At 38.1% G+C, this 11,170-nt stretch overlaps 1 long non-coding RNA gene across 4 annotated transcripts in view; it reads right to left on the reverse strand.

Annotated features, from left to right (window-relative positions):
- Window positions 1-11,100, reverse strand: part of LOC109959531 (uncharacterized) — a 47,923-nt gene extending 36,823 nt beyond the window's left edge. For 3 of the 4 annotated variants that reach the window (XR_002274849.1, XR_002274850.1, XR_002274851.1), the window contains exon 1: window positions 10,734-11,100. This is a non-coding gene — a long non-coding RNA (uncharacterized LOC109959531). Of the gene's footprint in view, window positions 1-4,329; window positions 4,578-7,077; window positions 7,137-10,733 lie in introns of those variants that run through there. The other variant, XR_002274852.1, reaches the window with a different exon arrangement.
- Between the last annotated feature and the right edge of the window lie 70 nt (window positions 11,101-11,170).

Below are 11,170 nucleotides of genomic sequence, written 5' to 3' on the forward strand. Positions count from 1 at the left end.
TTCTCTTCAGCTGTTTATTTATAGCTAGAATTTTCTTAAGATATTTGAGGTACACGTATTTCACACAGTGATTTTTTTATTTTATTTTTCACAATTGAGAAAAATCATGGCTCAGTAAAATCATATAAAATGTACGGGTAACAACTTTAAGAAGATTTGATCGGGCTGGTAGCATACAGTCAGCCTGTCTACCTGCCGGACATTTCCTGCACTTCTGTAACGGACTGTCAGAGCCGCTGGGATTCAAACATGCAGATCAGGGAATGAGATGAAAGCAGCTATGAGCATCATAACAAAGCTGTTGCTCAGTATAGTTTTCGATGTTGCCTAACAGCATGACAGCAACGTGAACACAAACATGCTCTGTTAAGGAAGAAGGTCATTTTTATTTAGTTATTTCTGGTATATTCAATCAGCCAAGCTGAGCTTTTCACTGCTGTTTTCACTCACTAATGCTTTGCTCTTGCTCTAAACCATTTAGTGAAATGGTGCACGCTCAGTGCCATGATACTGTTTTTTCAGCCTCATGTCAGTTACTACAGGGAAAATGTTTTTCTGTCACATCCTTGCACCCACTGTTTAGCTTTGGCCTATGTCTGTGACTTCAGTCCTTTCATTTTCCAAGTAAAATGAATTTGGCCTGATTTCCTGACTGCAATAATCCAACCTCACTCAAAAATTTTAATATTTCTGTAATGAAAACCTTGTTCATCCTTAGAAATACATTTATCCCTTTTGAGCAGAATATACACCGCACCAATAAACAGTTATTCCTTTAATAACAACCAAAAAACAAGAACTAGTCTTAATGAAACTGTAATAGTCCACAATACAAACATACATTAGAGATGAATACTGAAAATGGATGCATGTATCTCAAACACTTCTGGTCTTAAGAGTGTAAAGCTGAGTGACATGGAAAAAAATAACTTTACAAATACTGTAAGTCTCTAGATATTTATTTCTCTAGATATTTATCCTGAGTGTGTTTTTCCATCAATGTGGAACATTTCTCCTCAAAGAATATATAATTATTACCAAATAGAACAGCACTAGACTTACAACCATCAAATTTGGTACTAATAATGAATCAGCCTCAGCCTCTGCAATGAGACCTTCAAGCGAGGCTGTTGTCATTTTCCAGAGGTCAGCAGCTAAGAATGTGAAGCATGCAGAGCCTGAAACATGCCTTTCTTCCCAACAACCCCCAGCACTTCTTTGTGATTAATTTTTACTTCTATTTCTCTACAGTAACTCCATTTTTGTTTGATGGCCCAAGTTTTACTCTTTGAGTCAGGTGTAGGGATCAATGCTGATATGACTTGTGGCCAAAAAGATTTTGTTGAATGGCACCATTTTCATATCGGTGCTTACATTGTTACCACAAAAATACAGTTCAATACCATGATATATAATTTTGATCTATATGATGTGTTTTTAACTAATTGTGACCCAGGGACCACCATTCTGACCAAGTAGTAACTTGAGGACTGCTGTTGTGGGGTGGATAGACCGGCTGGGCACCATTTTAATCCTGAAAGTCACCTGGGCTTTTCTAAATTTTATATATTTGCATGGATTTGATTATTTACAAACAAGTAGCAATATAAGACTAAATCAGAACGGGACGGTAAGTAAAGTCAAAATTAAAACTGCAAATACCAATTTGTAAATCATCTGCCCTGTTTCACACTGAAGCCAAACCAGTAGCATATTATTTTTGATGCGATACCTCATCAATTTTATTCTTTGTTCCAAATAAACACTCACTTCAATTCTGATGCCTGCAACAGATTCCAGAAAAAGTTGGGACAGTAAAGTGTTTAGTACAATGTGATGTTGCCGTTCCTTTTCACTACACTTAAAAGATGTGTAGGGACTGAGGACACCAAGTGAGTAAAGTGTGCCAGGTGTCATTTTGTCTTAATTCTTCCTGCAAACAAGTCTTAAGGTGCACGACAGTCCTGGGTCTTTGTTCACACAATTTGCGTTTCAAAATGTGCCACACATTCTCTAATGGGGACAGGTCGGGGCTGCAGCCAGGCCCATCCAGCACTCTCACCCTCTTCCTCCACAGCCAGGCCTTGGTAATGTGCACTATGAGGTCATGCATTGTCTTGGTGAAATATGCATGGGCGTCCCTGGAAAAGATGTCATAATGAAGGCAGCACATGTCGCTCCTAAATCTCTGTGTATGTTTCAGCATTAATGGCGCCATCACAGAAGTGTAAGTTACCTTTGACAAGGGCACTGACACGACCCCAGACCAAGACAGAGCCTGGCTTCGGAACTTGTTACTGGTAACAGTCTGGATGGTCGCCTTTGGTCTTGAGCACACGGCGTCCATTCCTTCCAAGAAAGACCTGAAATACTGGTTTGTGTGACCACAGTACAAGTTTCCACTGTGTGATGGTCCATCCCAGATGCCTCTGAGCCCAGAGCAGTCAACTGAGCTTCTGGACACTGTTGACATAGAGCCTCCTTTTGGCACAGTACGGTTTACAGCAGCATTTATGGATGTAACTACATATTGTAGTGCCTGACACAGGTGAGCCAAAGTCATCCTGAGCCCCAGTGACGATTCTTGATGCAGTGCCGTCTGAGGGATCGGAGAGCACAGTCATCCAGCTTAGGTTTGCGTCTTTGCCCTTTACTCACTGAAACCCCTCCAGATTCCTTGAATCTTTTAATTACGTTACGCACCATAAAGGATGACATATTCAAATCCCTTCCTACCTTTCTCTGAGGAACATTGTTTTCAAACATTTCAATGATGTACCAAATCATGATGCATTCACCTGTTGACATCATCTGTTTCAAATGGAATCATCATTTCATTGTTTTACCTCATTACTATCCCTGTTGTGTGTTGTGAAAAGGAATGGCAACCTCACATCGTAGTAAACACTTTACTGTCCTAACGTTTTTTGGAATGTGTTGCAGCATCAGAATTGAAATGAGTGTTTATTTTGAACCAAAAATAAAGGTGATGAGGTACCACATCAAATAATGTGCTGCTGTGTTGTTTTCATTGTGATACAGGACACAGATGATTCACAAATCATTATTTTCAGTTTTAGTTTTACATAAAACCCACCTTTTTCAGATTTGGGGTTGTATGCAGCAGTTAACTACTTAGTATTTGCCTGCTGCAAAACCCCAAATATTAAGTTAGCTAAAGACCCAGATATTTTCCCCTCAGAGGTTTGTGAAGATAACACATCAACCAAAAAAAGAGCAACACTCAGCATGACACATCTCCAAATAAATGCTGCTGTTGCTCCATGTCTGCCAGATGTGTAACCAGGCTACCGTTGGCTTATATGTTCCCCATTTAAGGTGAATAAAATATCAGGGTTGCATCTCTGTCACCTTGTTTTGGGTTCTTCTGTCCACTAGTGGCTAAACATAGATTAATGCAACTTTATTTTACTTACTCTTCAACTTATTCCTGGGTGACTAATGCAATCCATATGATAAATAGAAGGCTATTATGGCTGGTGGCTCCTAATTCCGAGGTATTGGACACTTTGAATGTTGTCTAGCTGTAATGTACAGTCAGATGACAGGTTATTAGGAACACCTAGCTAAAACATTCCTGAAAATTGAACTATTTCAGAAAGGTGTTGATTCAACTGTTATGATTATTTTGGAGTCTGTAGTTTGTGCTGTTGGTGAACTGCACTACAGGTGTTTCATATTTTGCCTAGCCACAAAACAGCACTGAAACGAACATACCAGAAATATGAACTATGGTATTTTTGCTGCAAATACAGAACATGTTTACAAACTGCATCACTCTCTGCCTCTGCAGAAAGAGAGTTAATCTACCATCGACACTCCAGGCTGAATGGGTTGTTTACAGTATAATGCTATTATAACTAGACTAAGGGTATTGTAGAATATCACTTTACAGGTAGCCTGCTATTATTTTCACCTGCAGGAGTAAATAAATGTCTGCTCAGGAGTGAAGACATCACAGTGTCCTATTGTTTCCTGTGTGTGGAAGTGTGCATGTTTTTATTTCTGGACCTGTGATGGCTCTGAACAAATGAACAAGGCATAACCCCGAGAGAATCAGAGCAGCTGAGTTTAACCCAAAGATGAACCACAGACCAGATAACACATCTTGAAATTCAACAAAACAACACATGCTGCAACATGCGCGCGTATGCACATGCAAAGGTATAAAAAAAAATGTAAAACTGTATTAGTGCTACAGTACTGCATAGTTTACTGAAGCATACAAAAGTAGTACAAGGTAAAAACTTTCATCCTGCTTGAAATCACCCAACTTTGAGTAACTTCAGTTGTTTGTGAGTAACTCACCCTTTTCCATAGAAGTCTGCTTGTTGTCAGTACTTCATTCCAGCTAGGCAAGTTTGCTCCTTGGATATTTTTCTTCTCAAGATGGAGGCAGAAACTCTCGAAACAATTCCTTTCCTCTGAGTTTTTGTTATTTGAGCCTACCAGGTCCACTTCTGCTTCTCTTCTGCTGATTGCTGCATGAGTTGCTAACATGACAGCACTGATAAACAGACTAGTGAGAGCTGAAACGTACAGGTGCACACTGACTCCTAGCAAACACAAAGAGAGAGAGAGACATAGACAGCTCAGAGGAGCACAGTATAAAGCGGCTCCTTTGCCTGTGGTTCCCCTTGTTCGGGACTCCAAACTTACTCCTCCTCCTCCCTGCACCACCCCTCCTCTCTCCAAGACAGAAAAAAAAGACAACTCCGAAGTGCTGCTTCTTGAACTTCTTCCTGAGAACAGTTGGAAGCACAGTACAGAAGCTTTATCTTTGCATAATTTACGAATGTTAAGCGTAGCACAAGTGCAAATAGTTTTTATATCCACAGAAAGATGAATGTCACATTCTGAACCAATTTGAAAATGACTAAAGCATTTCTGTTACGTTAATATGAAGAAATAAGCAACTCAGAACAAGACCTCACAAAATTCCTTACAAAAAGGTAACATCTGAGAGTGTTGTTTTGCATGTCTATCTTTAGAATATGCAACAGTAAAGATGTTTCCTCATTGCACAAAATCTTGTTTGCCAGTTCTTGTTTATGATCCTAACCTACATCTCTGAATTATCACAGAGATGTAATGAAATGCTAAATTTACAGTACTTTTATGCAAATAAAGCATGTCATAGCTGTCACATAAGATGCCCTGATACACAGGGGCCACATTATAAAGGATATCTATTATTTCAACTGATCCTCATTAAAAATTTGCATTGATAACTTGTGTTATGTCAAAGCAGGCAAGAATGAGGAAGGGGTGCTGATGGAGGCTTTTGGAAGCATTGCTCTGTGGTTCCCTTATGCTGTTTGAAGTCAGCTTTTGCCCATGCTACATCTCACTTGGATAATTTATGAAATGCCAAGTACTGTTACAAGGGCAAAAGCACAACTAAAATGTTTTCCAATGTTTAAAAAGTCAGTCCTTTATACCACTTCTATAGCTGATTTTTTTTAAAGTCCAGCCAGAGTCAAACAGTTGAGCCCTGAACAGTTTTATTAGGTACAGACCAACTTAGGAGATGCATCTGTCCATGTTCTTGTACTCTGAAGTTTAGTCCATCTTGAGATTTAGCTTCACTAACTTGTGACTGCTGTGTCAAACCCCATCAATCATCAGGATGACTCTGCTGTTCAAATTAAATTCATTTGAACCATTTTCAGATGCATCTTTTGATGATTTATTAAGTAGAACTGTCACCTTTTACCAAAAAAAGTTAAATGACTTAAGATCTTTTCACATATGAACTCTGGACACTGTCTGCACAATCAGGTCTGGACATCAGCCAGAGTTACCCTGTCCCCTCAGATGTTTGTATTCTTCCAGTTTCGCACCAGTCACATGATCGAATGTCATCAACAGAGACAACACAATCCTTTTGCTTACACACAGTGAAAGAAATAACAAAATGACAAAATGGGTAACCTACAGGCAACTAATTCAACCATCCACCTCCGCCTGCTATTACTGAATTGAAGACCTGTCAATAGGGTAGACCTGATTTTAGATAAATATTATCTTGACTCCACTGATCTACTAGCAAGGCAGATATAACTTTAACAAAAATGAACTGACTGTACTCAACCTTAGCTTCCTACATAAAGTGCAACATTCACACAAATTCACGAGAACGTTGATATAAACTGTCACATGGCTAAATCTCCTTGAAGAAAGCACACCAAAGTCACATCCTGCAGCAGTCTCCTGATCCTGAGTTATTACCATACACAGAAAGAATCTTGTCTGTCAGCTTGGTTTTGACATTAACTAGTTTTATGCCAAGCAAGGGCAGACCTCTGACTTACAAAGGTAACCGAGGTGTATAGAATGAAAACGCAGATTTTTTTTCAAGCTCAGATCAAACCCCAGGTAGTGTACACTGTAGGTAAGCCATGTGGATGATCTGGTCTGATAGCTACAAGTGCAAAGGCACCTTAAAAAGTATGTCTAATTTTTTGTGAGGTCCATCCAGTTAACCCATATAAATCACAGTGATAAGTTCTTATTCCAACATTTAAAATATAACATAAGTAGGCATAGCAGACAGGGTCAAGTCTACAGAGTAATGGGTCTGATGTATGCATGTGTCATGTCTCATCATAGTTTATTAAATCGATTGAACAAGATTGTTTCTTGCTGAAAAGGGGAAAGATTTTTAAAATTTGGCTTTTTTTTTCTTCCAAGATTAATGTCTGTATAGTGTAAAGAGATTCTTTGTCATTCAGCCAGATTCCAAGATCTTCATTCTCATTGACTCTCCATTTCAATTTGTTCAAGTATTGCGACCCAAGCTGTCTTGTACTGTACATATTTTCTTAGATATGGTTTTTACTGGTAAAAGGATAACTGAAGCTTAAGAAATGCAGTTTGAAGGTCTGCAGTAGCTTGGTTTAATGAATGGGCAAATGTATACATAACTGTTTCATCTGTTTACAAATGTATTTTTGCTGGCTACAAGTTGACTCCAACATTATTTATAAAAATAGAAAACAACACAGGTGCCAAACTGGAAGCCCAGCAGACTTGTTTGACAACCACTTGAAATACCTCTTACTGGCATGACTGCTGCGCCATGTGTCTGAAGACCTTCAGCAGGTCCAATGAGGGGACTCGAGCCAAAATTGTTTTCATCTGGGACAGGAAGAATAATGGTTCAACATCTTAATTTCAGACGTTCTCCAAAGTTGATACTATGGGTTTAAACTGTCATTTCAAAGCCATTAAATAAGAGATAACAATGCTGACAATGATGACTGGCCAAAAGATTATGCTTGTGTCCTCATTAACAAATTGCAGCTACCTAAATATGGCATGGTAAAACACTGATATCATTTTATTGACTTAAGGAAGCTAGTTAAACAAAAATTAGATGAACATTTAATACCCATTTGTGTAACTAGACTTTTTTTAAAGAGATTTTACTCTAACAGATCAAATTAATACATGTGTAATGTGACAGAGCAAGAAGACTGAATGTTAACTGGTTCGTATCACAATTACCCTTATGAGAGAATAGGTCAGTATTATGTTTAAAGCTCACTGCATAGCCCACAAGTGGCCAAAATATAATAAAAGATAAATGCAGGTTTAATTAATAATGCCAAACATGTGCTTGGTCCCATGCCAGAACACAGAAAAAGTTGCTGTACTGTCTATATCATACTGCACAGAAGCTGCATGGCTAGGAGATCCATGCTCCTCTACTAGCTTTTTTCTGCAACCAAAGATCAAAAACTGACAAACAAGCTAGAATTAGAAAAATAAAATAAATCATACATGTGGGGTTTTATCTGAAGTAGTAATATGGGTGGTAAATACAGCTCTTGGTTGATCTCTGACACAAAGCTCAATTCACACTATATTTTGAGCTTTCAAACATCACACTGTTGCTGCAAGACTCAGAAGGTAGAAAAAAGTGCACAAGTGGAAACGAGAAAGACCTTTTATCCTAGCTCACAACACTGAAAATGATGCCTTACAAACAACAGCTTCAATTACTTGTCACAGAGTTGGTTATTTAGTTACTGCCACCAAGGCTGAGGCAATGTTATCACTGGCCTTTGTTTGTTGGTTCACAGTGAAGCTCACAAGTAATAAATAGATTCTGATTAAATGCTTAGGAGAGGTAGTGTACAGCCCACAGAACAATCCATTAGATTCTGGTGCTGATCTATACCACGATCTATACCATAATCTGGACATTTTCTTAAAGGATTCTTCGCCATTGTGAGATGGGACCAATTTCAATATGTTTGCTTCAAACTCCATACACAGTACCTAGAATATCTGGACAAAAATTGCACAATAACATTCACATAAGATCTACCACACACTAAAATCTGATCTGGATCCAAGTCATATTCCTCAGGACTCACAGAAAACACACTCGACTGAGAAAACAAACATTGCTACAGACCAACAACTAAGATCAAACTGTAGCTGAAACTCGGACTTAGCTTAAATCTGTAAACACCATATTATCTTCAAAAGTTACTGAGCTAAATCCTAAACAAAACCATTACACCATTACTGAAATATTGTTTTTCTTGAGTAGCTTTCAAACAAATATTATCAGTGTGATTCCAAATGCTAGGGGTAGTTTTTCGTAGTCGAGGAATCACATGAGAGTCAAACTATCATGGGAATACTGCTTTGGTTTACACACTGAGTGCTGCAAACTTTTAAGTGTGACAGAGTGGCTGCATTTCATAAAAATGTGGATAAAAGGCAAACAGTAAACAATAGGCTGCAGTACTGCAGAAGACAGATTAGTAAAGTGATTTTTGAAGCAAATATTTTTAAATGTAAAGTTTCTTATGGTCAAGCTAAAATATTAAAAACAACTGAACTACTCAAAGAGACATTTCTGATTACCATTTATTCCATTTCTAGTCATACTAGATAAATGGATCCTGCTGACCACTGCCACTTGTCAACAAGGTGTTGCATGTAATCATATTTTCAAAAAACAGAATTAGAGACAAGAACCAATCTCAACCAAAGTGTTCAATTATGTGCAATTCACTGAACACCTGGCTGCCGGGATGCTTTGAAGTCACTGCCCTCGGACTCCTGCATGAATGAACTGTAAATTAGCGTAACCAGTAGGTACCAAGCAAACTTACTGCATCACCTACGTGGTTCTTTATGGAACGTATATACATATTTTGCAAGACATGTTTCTGTATCTGCTGTTTCAGTGAGATTATACAAAGGAAACCATGTTGGAGGATTGACCTCTTCGCTTTGAATTTATTTTTAAGCAACATAATTATTAGAATAATCACTTTGATGCTTTTGTTTTTACAGATACACTGCACCTACCACATGGTTCGTTTTCACACCAAGCAAAAGAATCCTACTACACTACATCCTCGGAGAAGTCTCAGACATCGCCCCTTATCAGGTTGGATGAGGGAGCACACATCTTCAATGCAATACAAACACTCCATTCTATCAAAACATCAATTTAAAGTCAAATCACTACTGGTCTCATCAGATAAAGAACCACAAGTAAAGAAGAACCACATGAACCGAGCAACAGATAACCCACATTTTAAAAAGTTACAAAACCACTGGCCCAGTCCAGATGTGCCTGGCTGTAGCTTACTATGAAGGACTACTGGTATTGGTCATCAAACAGCACCATCTAGTGTTTGTCTCACATCTGTGTGCAGCTAGTGCGAGTGTGTTTTGTATGTAGGTGTAAGACATCTTGCTCCAGAGGCACTCGGTCCCAAGAGGCCTAAAGGTGATAGGGGAACATTTATTCTTTCATTTATAGTAAATATAAGGCCTAAAATATGTGGCAATGACTTCCACTGCAGACCTATCCAAGGACCCTGCTCAACAAATGACCAGTTTTAATAACTTGTAGCATAAAAGACACCACCATTTCCTAGAATAGTGGAGGACCATGTTAGATTGAGTAGATAAATCTGGTGGATCACATATTAATGTTTTAGTTATTGCCGTTTTCGATATCGCTGTCTTGCAACATTTCGGTTCACATAAAGTCCCTTTATAGTAATCTCTGAATGTATTATTGCATGATTTCTGATTGCATTTTGTCTTTTTAAATCAAGCAACTAACAGGAGTATAAGAGATTCAGCTTGTTGCAAGACAAGGTGTGGTGATTTGTTGCTATTATTCTGAAAAGCACACCAACTGTAAATTCAAAATAGGAATATTATAATCACAGTAAAACATGATCAAATTATTATAACATAATGAATGTAGCTGTATTCACAGCATCATTTCTTTTTAAGGTTTAAATCCACATTTGTACAATATAAGTGGTCATCAGCTGTATGGGAATATTCAGAGCATTAAGATAATTGCCTATATACATAGATGAGCCACTACTAAAAATCTATTATTTATTAGTAGGAGTATCAAAAGCATCGTTAGCTTTAAATTATCTTACTTCACGTTGTCTTGAACTAAATTTGAGCATTTTGGATAAGAAGGAAACATGATTCTTGACCATTAAACCTATGAACCCTAAGGATGCTCTCAAAAATTCAAAGTAGCCTTTGTGTCAAATTGTTAAACATTTGTCCGCTCACTATACTGAAACTAAAGGACACAGTCAGCAGTATTAGCAAAGATACTTCTAATAACGTGCTGTATGAAACTGATGTTAGCTTGGCATATGCCATTTCAGTCTCAATATGTAAACAAAACAATACAAAAGTCTCACCTGAGTTAGGGGCAGAAGGTACGGCTGGGCAGACAACTTCTAGCGGGACTGGGTGAGCTCAAATCTGTTGTTTGTCCCTTTATCACAAAGGTTTACTTTTCTTATTGCCTAATATTCATATCCCATCTCTATATTCCAAAGAAGGTTTTTTTTTTAAGCAGCAGTGATGCCACCTTCTGAGTCAAAGGTGCTTAGAGGTTATTAAAAAAAAAAGTAAACAAGTTCTATGACAGAAAGGCCAAATTCACAGGAAAAAAACAAGAAATTAAACCAGTCAAACTTCTAACACTCAGACCTACACAAATAAAAAAGAGAATTGTTTGCTGCTGAACTAACAGACCTTTACCAGGTCACACGTTTTCACTTTGCAGCAGAAAAAGCACAGGTGTATCTAATAACGTTAATTCAAGCTGCCTCTCTCTTAGTTGAGGGCCTGG

This window comes from Monopterus albus, unplaced genomic scaffold (genome assembly GCF_001952655.1).
Source record: "Monopterus albus unplaced genomic scaffold, M_albus_1.0 scaffold39.1, whole genome shotgun sequence".
NCBI classification, from domain to species: Eukaryota; Metazoa; Chordata; class Actinopteri; order Synbranchiformes; family Synbranchidae; genus Monopterus; species Monopterus albus.